The sequence below is a fragment of the Apodemus sylvaticus genome, chromosome 13 (genome assembly GCF_947179515.1).
Source record: "Apodemus sylvaticus chromosome 13, mApoSyl1.1, whole genome shotgun sequence".
NCBI classification, from domain to species: domain Eukaryota; kingdom Metazoa; phylum Chordata; class Mammalia; order Rodentia; family Muridae; genus Apodemus; species Apodemus sylvaticus.
The window spans coordinates 53,863,993-53,873,932 of NC_067484.1; positions in this window are offsets into that span (position 1 = coordinate 53,863,993).

Below are 9,940 nucleotides of genomic sequence, written 5' to 3' on the forward strand. Positions count from 1 at the left end.
AAATATATAAGATTAAGTCTGTCACTGCTTTTTTTGACCCAGTTTACACTTTACACCACAGTTTCCTTCCTTCCTTCTTTCCTTCTTTCCTTCCTTCCTTTCTTCCTTCCTTCCTTCCTTCCTTCCTTCCTTCCTTCCTTCCTTCCTTCCTTCCTTCCTTTGTTTCTCCTCTTTCTGCTCAGAATTTCATACAGAATTTTGTAAGCTGAGTGTAGTGGTTCAGTCCTGAAATTGAAGCTCTTGGGACGTGGGCAGAAGGATCAGGAGTTCAGCTATGTATGAACTGGGGGCCAGCCTGCACTACATGAGACTCTGGCTCAAAGTAGAGTAGGGTGGAACAGAACAGAATAAAACAGGACAGGACAGGACAGGACAGAGATTAGAGAAACATCTGAAAATCAAGATTAAACGAAGAATTGTTTAAAAAGTATAAACTCAGACTTTAGCATAAGGTTATATCTTAGATTATAATACTTGTCTACTCATTACTAATTACTTTTCAGGATAATTAAGCAATAAAATATTTAGAAAGTTATGCATCTGCTTTATTTTACTTCTTAAGAAGGAAGTTTGTTTTATATTTCATTTTCTTGATTTGTTACGAGCTCTGTACTGGCTGGATTTGTATGTTAACACAGGTTGGAGTTATCACAGAGAAAGGAGCTTCAGTTGGGGAAGTGCCTCCATGAGATCCAGCTGTGGGACATTTTCTCAATTAGTAATCAAGGGGAGAGGGCCCCTTGTGGGTGTTACCATCCCTGGGCTGGTAGTCTTGGGTTCTATAAGAGAGCAGGCTGAACAAGCCAGGGGAAGCAAGCCAGTAAGAAACATCCCTCCATGGCCTCTGCATCAGCTCCTGCTTCCTGATCTGCTTGAGTTCCAGCCCTGACTTCCTTTAGTGATGAACAGCAGTGTGGAAGGTGTAAGCTGAATAAACTCTTTCCTCTCCAACTTGCTTCTTGACCATGATGTTTGTGCAGGAATAGAAATCCTGACTAAGACAAGCTCATTAAAAATAACCTAGATAATTAGATTAATAAAAACAACTTTTTTCTTTTATAATTATTAAATTTTTCACTCAGTTCGGTGCAGTCTCATGCTCCTGTAATTTAAGTCACTTGAGTGACTAAGGCAGGAAGATCATTTGAATGCGGCCATAATGAAGACCCATGAATAACAATACACCTTGAAATGCCCACTGCCAGGCACTGACTACCTCTTTTTGAGTTGCTGGTCAGTAGGGTCCCATAGGACCCCAGATATTTCAGTCTATTTTCCTTTTGCTCTTGAAGACCTTCCAGAACTTGATGGTAAGACCCCACTACCACTCACTTGAAACAGTAGACATGGAAAATCAAACTGGTACTGACCCGGAAGCTTTATTCCCTAGTAGCTAGTTCTCATCATGGTGGGAGATACTATGTAGGCTACTGAAGGAGAAGAGTAATCAATTATTACTCAGCTACAAGCTCTGTGAGCCACAACAATAACTCGACTGTTAAGACATACCCATTGGTGCAATAATGTCATGAGTGTTAAGAATAATAATTTTCTGGTTGACTTTTTTTTTTTTCTGGTTGACTTTAACACCTGCCCCACAAAATGGAATCTATGTCTGGGCACTTTTAACTTAGCTACAACCCCTTGATTGGTTAGATCATAGGCCTTAGGGGAGAACCTAATATTATTCTGAGAAATGTACATAATAATAATAATAATAATGACCCCTGAATTCTTGTCTTTATGTCTATGAATTGGCAAATCTGCTACATATGGAGTGGCAGATTTCAATCCTCACAGAGGAAGTGTCTTCTTGCAATAGATGACAATTAATACAGACCCACAACTGGTCAACATGCAGAGAATAAGAGACTATGGAGTGATAAGCACTAAGTAGAACGTCTGTATTATACCCCTTTTCCCAAGGCTCACAGACTATCACAGAACAGAAAGAAGAAAGTATAAAAAAACAGTACTAGTGAACATTTGAAGTACAGCATGTTGGACATTATAAGGATATTGTGCACAGGTCCTCAGAGCAGCTCTGACTGCTTTATAAGACATGAATAAGATAAGTCCAGCAAAAATTCCAGAATGAATGGAGCAAGAGCTCATGAAGTCCTTCCCCTAGCTATTGATAGCTGTTGGAGGAAAGGGTATATTTTCTTTAAGGATGAGGCTACTCATAGTCCAGTAGATGATCCTACATCCATATACATTCAGACAGTACAGAGTAGACCCAGCAGGTTTTAAAAAAATGAGAAAGCACATGAATTTGGAACCCATCAAATTAATGGATTGGTTTTGTGAGAAAAGGTGGGGTGGATTTGATCAAAAGACATTATACTCCATTAGGCAGAACCTAAAGGAGACATAGAACCCTCCTATTCCTTAAGATTTGCAGCTCATATTTTCATTTTACAGGAAGGCAGAATACTAGAAGGAACTTACTGAAAAATAGACATGTGTGCTTGACAGAATTTGCAGAAAGCAAGCTTCCAGAACCAATAGCAGCGTCTCTTATGCTAATGACATGGCTTCTTTTGTCTGTTGTTGTGCTTTTGTTGACTTGGATAACCAGGAGATAAAAATCCAGAGAAGATCCAACTCTAGCTTGTGTGTGACCAAGGTGATTGAATCCAGCTGTTTCCAGTCGGTTGCTAGGGAGATGCCCATTTCTGACTGTCACATCAATTCCTGCCTTGCAATTGTTGACAATTACACAATCACATAGAGACAGAAGAATCTGATTGAACTTTGAGGGCAAGTTAAGTACTGCTCCCCAGAGGTGGAGACTTGCTACAGAACTAGATGCAAAGAGAAGGATAAACTGTGAACTGCTTTACAACACTGAACGAACCGTTCCTCTTTTCTTAGCCTTGGTTTTGTCACATACCAAATGATCACACTCTTTGGAGTGGTGTACTTTCTATCTTCCCAATTCCTTCTCCACTCTCTATTTTTTTGAAGTCTATGATTGAGTGTATAAAACCCAACCTCTATTGTGCAGTATGAATAGATCACCTTAGTGAACACAGGAACTTCTATACAAGTGGATTCTTTCAGGCCACTGCAGGGGTTCTTTGTTTGATTAAAGAATACAAGAAAACATGGTATAATTATCAATATTATAAATGCCTAAGCTCAGAAACCTGATGCTCATCAACTAATTCGATTAGTTAAAGCTGTTGCCAACAATACCTTAAGTTTACATATGGAATACACGAAACATCTAGTTAAAGTTTTTGGCTTGGGGTGTCTGCTCCCTTGCTCTGTTCTTACTTTTTTTCTCCATTATACCTTCAGTGGAGACACAAAAAAATACGGAGGTAACAGCATTTGAGAAACGAGTACTGGAAAGTATTTCAGGACTGCATAGTCAAGGTTTAAATGACTTCTAAATTTTACTTAGTAAAAATGTTCTTCCCCTATACAGTTGCTCTTGCTGGATGTTTACATTTTAAAAGAAGAGTACTTCCTGCCTTTTGGAATTAAAAGTGACTTCATTCTTTGGATCGTTGGAATACTCTGCCACAGCCTGTCTGTCCTGGTCTGCCACCGGGCTAGTCATAGAGCTACCGTGAAGTTATTTATTCCAGAGACCCAAGGAATTTCTTTTAAATGATCTGCTGTGGGAGGCTTTCATCATGCACATTTTCCAGAGGTGTTCAGTGTTTTCATATCTGTGCCCCTCTCTCTCTAGTATGGAAACCTTTCCAAAAGGCTTAAGATGAAGCCTTTCCTCTGGGTGTCAAGGCATAGTGGTTTAACTCACAGATAATAACTTGTGATGTTGTTATTTGTGATGTAATATTTTCTTTTAGTTGACTGAGAGTTGATGGTGGAGGCAAAGAGAGAGAGAGAGAGAGAGAGAGAGAGAGAGAGAGAGAGAGAGAGAGAGAGAGAGAGAGAGAGAGAGAACAAGAGACAAATGCATATCCACATTGACCCTGTACATACTGTGACATTGCTGGAGCACATCTCAAGTATAAATTCAGATATAAATTAGCCTTCCTTGCTTTCCCTGGGTAGTAGTGAGAAAGAGAAACAACAACAAAAAAGTCTCATTAGGATCAGGATTTAGTGAAATTTAGTTGAAGTATATGGTATCATGGATCAGCCAATTAGTCCAGAACCGCTGGTTTCTTCACTTAGGAAACATCCTAAGTATTTAAAATCGAATGCTTCCCTTTACACATTCATAGCCATTGTAATGCAAGACCTAGAAAATGCCAGGAATCACTTCCCCAAAGGAACACTTTAGAAGTCGCATGTGCTTAAAATTTGATCAGGTGACTGGTAGGTCTGTAAGAAGAGCGAATGCCTTTGTCACAGGACTGGGTCAGTTCCTATAGGGTGAGTTACCACAAGCTCAGGTTGTTATAAAGGAAGATTGATTGTCTTTGGGTTTTGCCTCTCCTGCATAGACTGAATTTCCCCCTCTAACTTACACCATGCTGAATAGCAACATCAGGTCTTTGCCAGAAGTAACCACCCAGTCTTGAACTTCATAGCTTCTAGAACAATTGGCTTAAATCAACCAATTTTCTCCCTAAATTATCCAGTCTCCTGTATTATTTTATAGCAACAGAAAAATGTATAGATTAGTGTTTGTGAATTTATGTTTGGCTTCAAGTCTTTACTATAACTGTGGTAGGAAACTTATTGAAGCACAATGCTGAACCTACTTTGAGGAAGGATGTTGTTTTAGCCCATTGACATTGATGCAATAACATACCTTAGGCTGGGTACTTCATAAATGATAAAATATAATTGCTCAAATTTCTGAGAGCTAAGAGGTTAAAGATCATGATGATATCAAACTTGCAACACAGCAAAGCTTTTAGGGTTGATAAATTGTGGCTTTCTGGTGTTGTATTTTTACATGGCAGATGGATGAGGGCACTGTCTTGAGTCTCTATTATAAGGACACTGTCTTATAGGGTTATTATTGCTGTGCTGAAACACCATGAACAAGGTAACTCAGGGAGGAACGGGTTTATGTGACATCCATATCACCATTTCTCATCAACGGAAGTCAGGACAGGAACTCAAACAGGGCAGGAACCTGGAGGCAGGAGTTGATGCAGAAGTCATGGAGGGGTGCTGCTTATTGGCCTGCTTTCTTATAAAACCCAAGACCATCAGCCCAGAGGTGACCTATACACAGTGGGCTAGGCTCTATAGCTTAACTTAACTTGAGGAATTTTTGTGTCAATTGAGCTTAACAACTTAAGGAGGCATTTTTGTGTCAATTGAGGCTGCCTCTTTTCTTACAACTTCATCTTTTGTCAAGTTGTTGTAAGTCTAGCCAGTGCTGACAAGAATCCCATTCAATAGGAAGGAACACTCATGATTTAATCACTCTTCAAAGGTCCTGTCCCTTTATATCATCACGATGAGTATGAGGTCCCAGTATACAAATTTTAGGGAGGCAACCACCCTCAGAACACAGAAGATGACAGTGTTTATATTATCACCATTATTAATGGTGATTTTCCAGAGAAATGTATCTCAGTCATAAGGATGAGGAATAACTGGGCTTCTCCTGGGTTACTAGATCACTGTTTTTAATAGACACTGCAAAATCTTAATAGTGGACAAGTTTCCCTCTGACTTGGATACTTGATAGTTTAGAACTCATTTCAAAGCTAGCAATTCCACAGAGATTAGAGTTAGGCTCTCCTAAACCCAGAACCCGATCCTTAAAAATAACCAAACCAAAATAACAACAGCAACAACAAAACCACAGTTGTATCCTTGGTAATCTATTTCCCCAAAGCAACATAAGCTGGTCCCGTGAACAGCTTATGGAACTTCGTAGACAAGGTACACGGAAAGATGCCAATTAGTCTGATTAATAACAAACTGTCGATTCTAGGAAGCCATTGGTTTATAAAACAGAATATTTGAAATCTTAACCATTCCAGAAAATGTAAGCCCTAAAAATTATCTATTATAGTGCCCTCATGAAACAAAAAGTTCCCATTAGAAGATATTTTACATTTATCTTTCATCAATAGTACTAAATGTATCTAATAATATCTCAGTCTCACTATCCAGTGCTTTAATATAATTTGTGGGATTTTGGGTCTTTAAAAGCTTTTAGGGAACCAAGGTGAAAGAGTCAGGGTTCAAGTTCAAGTCTATCTTTAAGTGCGATTCTTGCAGGTCTGCAGCAAATGAAACACGCAAACCATTTAAACTTGAAATTGTGGATAACGTTCCAATTTTACCAGGATTAAAAAATATTAATATTGCTGAATTCATTGCTTAGTAGAATGATCCATTTATGGTGTAAACACCAGAAGATCATAGTGTAGTCTGCACCGCTCTCTGTTGTCTCCCTGTGCCTAGGGCAGAGCCAGATACACAAGAGATCAACAGTAAATGCTGCTGAGTGAATGAATTCACCTTGTTAACTACATCAGTTGAGAACCTTTGTGGCTGCCAGAGAGTCTGCCTCCGAGTGCTGAACTCTGGAGAGAAACCCTATAAACAGCAGAGAAACTGGCTGCAGCAGGAAGACACAAATGTAATGCTTCCCCCCATGGGAAGAGGAGGATTAAGGGAGAGAGTGTGTGGGAAACTTCTGGAACTTCTTGGAAGGAAACACACCTTATAAATAAATAGAAGGTCAGCCAGTGCAAGAGGCTAGAATTTCCTCTAACCTCCCTGACATGCCTCAAAGGAGAAGTTGGAAAATACCAGAAAAAAAAGAGTGTTAGTCCCAAGTGAGAGTTGGGGACTTAGGTTTTGACTATGCTTCATTTCCATGAGAGAGAGAAAAAAATTCAACCTTTAGATAAAGAGGATATTAAATTGGGGTCCCATAACATTTTAGATGTTTCCTGTTCTAAGCATGAACAATCAGAATAAGAATAGAGGGCACCAAGTAGCAGATGCTATCATCTAATCCATGGTGTGGAGACCACGTAGGCGTTCCTATCCTGTGCCCAGATCCCAAATCAGCGAAAAGAGACAGTGCTAGCTCATACAATCAATATCTGAGATTTACTTTTGCCTACTGCTGAGGGAAATTTGTCTGACCAACATGTAGAAATGGATAAGATACTTAGGATTTTCATTGCTGTGATAAAACACAGTGACCAAAAGCATGTTGGGGTAGAAAGGGTTTATGTTAGCTTACAATTGAGGGGAGTTATGGCAAGAACTCATGACAGAAAGCTGGAATGGAGAACTGAAATATAGGTTGTGGAGAAGTACGGCCTACTGGCTTGCTCCTCATGGCTTGCTCAGCCTGTTTTCTTATAGCACCCAGGACCGCTAGTCTTGGGGGTGGGCACTACCACAGTGAGCTGGTCCCTTTCACACCAATCATCAATCAGAGCAGTGCACCATAGGCTTGCCCACAGACCAGGCTGGTGAGGGCATTTCTCAGTTGAGGTTCACTCTTTCCAAGTGACTAGAGATTGTGTTGAGTTGATATAAAGCCAGCCACCATAGACAGTGAGTCCAGCAATTTAGGTAGTGTTATCAGTTACTTTTCTATTGTTGAGAAAAAAATACCTTGACCAAGGCAACTTATAGAAAAAGGAATTTATTTGAATTTGACATTCTAGAGGGACAAGAGTCCATAATGGCAGGGAATTGTGGCAACAGGTAGCAGTCACAGCTCTGGGAATAGCTGAGAGCTCATATATTGAACCACAAGTTGGATGCAGAGAAATTAAATTTAAATTTAAAATGGTACCAGTTTTTAAAATCTCAAAACCCACTGTCAGTGACATACTTCAACAAGGCCATTTCTCTGAAACCTCCACAAATGGTGCCACCAACTGGGGATCAAGCATTTGCCTGAGACTATGGGGGGACATCTCTTTCAGACCACCACAGATAGAGATCACTCACTCCACACTAAATAAATCTAAATCACAATATTAAACCTGCCATGTATCAGTTAGGACTGTGGGGGAATCAATCTCCTCCTGTCTAATGAGAAGTAGGAAGTGATATTCTTTCTAAGGTTTCTTCTAGGCTCAACATTTGCTCTTTTAAAACATTTTTTCATTTTTTGAAGAATCAGGCCTGACCTGATGGTGCAAACTTGTAATCCCAGCTTCTTGGGAGACCAAGGATCACAAATTCAAGACCAGCCTGAGCTAAACAGTGATTTCAAGGCCATCTTGTTCAGCTTAACGCAACCCTGTCTTAAAACAAAGAGCAGTAGAAGGTGGTTTGAGGACAAAGTTCAGCAGTAAAGCTCTTGACCAGTATGGCAGAGGCCCTGAGTTCAATTCCCAGGGCTGCTAATACCAAATGAGAACAGAAATAATCCTAAAATACGTCTGAGGGTCTGAGCTGATTCCCATGTTTGGAATGAACAAAGCTGATGAAATTTGACAGAGGATAGAAAAGGATGCCACTGTTGTTTAGAAGTCTGAAAGATAAAGACCTTACATTTAAGACAATATAAAGTGCTATTTGTTTACAGTCAGAGCTGTTTTGGTACTCACTTAAGTAAGTGATGGAACAAAACTGAGCACTCAAATGAGCTATTTCTAAAAGAATGTTCACCCTTTAGCATTTGGGGGCTCTCTTGCTAAAGCCACTGCTGGATTTATAATAGATTACCATGTATTTTCCTTTAAGGAATAGAAAAGGAGGATTTTGAAAGGAAAAAAAATTACTCTTTTGCTTAACTATGAAATAACAACACATATTCTACAATATCAAAACATAAATGTGGGTGGAGAGGCTAGATGGTCTCTACATGTAACCAGACTTGAAGTGTGGGTTCTTGATTCTAGGTACCAGTAGGGATGTCCTTGAGAGAATAAATAGCCAGGAAATTTACCTCACCGTTGAGTTATGACAGCAGGCTTCATGTGTCACGTAAATGGTAACCTTTGCTTAGTGTAACCCTAGCTCTTTGTGAAGAGAACAGAATTAGATTCCTCCAAAGGAAGGGCCAAGATCTTGGCAATCTTATCCTGGAAAGTTGAAAAGATACATGAGCACGACACAGTGAGCAATGTGTATGGACACACTGACCAACGGATAGGGGACCTGCTTCCACGGCTTCGTGGAAAATGTATAGGTTCAAGCTTTGAAAAAGTGCAACATGACATCTACTTAAAAGTGAATAGGAAGAATCCGATCAAAACTCCACTCAGGAATAATAATACAAAGAGAAGTGAAGTAAAGGGGGTACCATATTTTATATTTTAAAATGACATGTGACTATAAAAGACTTTGAACTTATGGAATAAACTGAAGCTGGTACATTCTTTTTAAATTTTGTTCATTTGATTTAATGGAGAAGCTTAGCATGCTATCCTATTTTATTTTCTATGGCGTATTCAAATATCTGTTTCTTAAATTATTATATAGACTTTAAGAACTTTTGTACAAGCTTCTTTTCTATTTTTCTCTTCTTTCTTTTCTCTTCCCAACCTCAAATCTTGTGTGTGTGTGTGTGTCTCTCTCTCTCTCTCTGTGTAAGTGTATGTATGTATGTGTGTGTGTGTGTGTGTGTGTGTGTGTGTGTGTATGTGTGTGAGTGTGTGTGTGTGTTATTGTGAATCAAATCCAGGGCTTTAAGCATGAAGTGCTATAACATTGAGGAGCACTTTTAGCTCTAGTAGAGTGATTTAATGATGGCTCTAAAGAAAAGAAACTCATGCTTTGATACACAAGAATCATCAAACTTCACCTTCCTCCTTTTCCTGAGTTTAGTAAGAATATTTCCTAGCATCAGTAAATTTGATTTTTTCAGATTTCTCTCTCTCTCTCTCTCTCTCTCTCTCTCTCCCCCTCCCCCTCTCCCCCTTAGGGCCTTCACATTTATCTCTGACTCTTTTCCTCCATCTTTCTTCTTTTAGAAAATTAAAATTTTTAATATATATATATATATAGGTTTTTTGAGACAGGGTTTCTCTGTGTAGTCCTGGCTGTCCTGGAACTCACTCTGTAGACC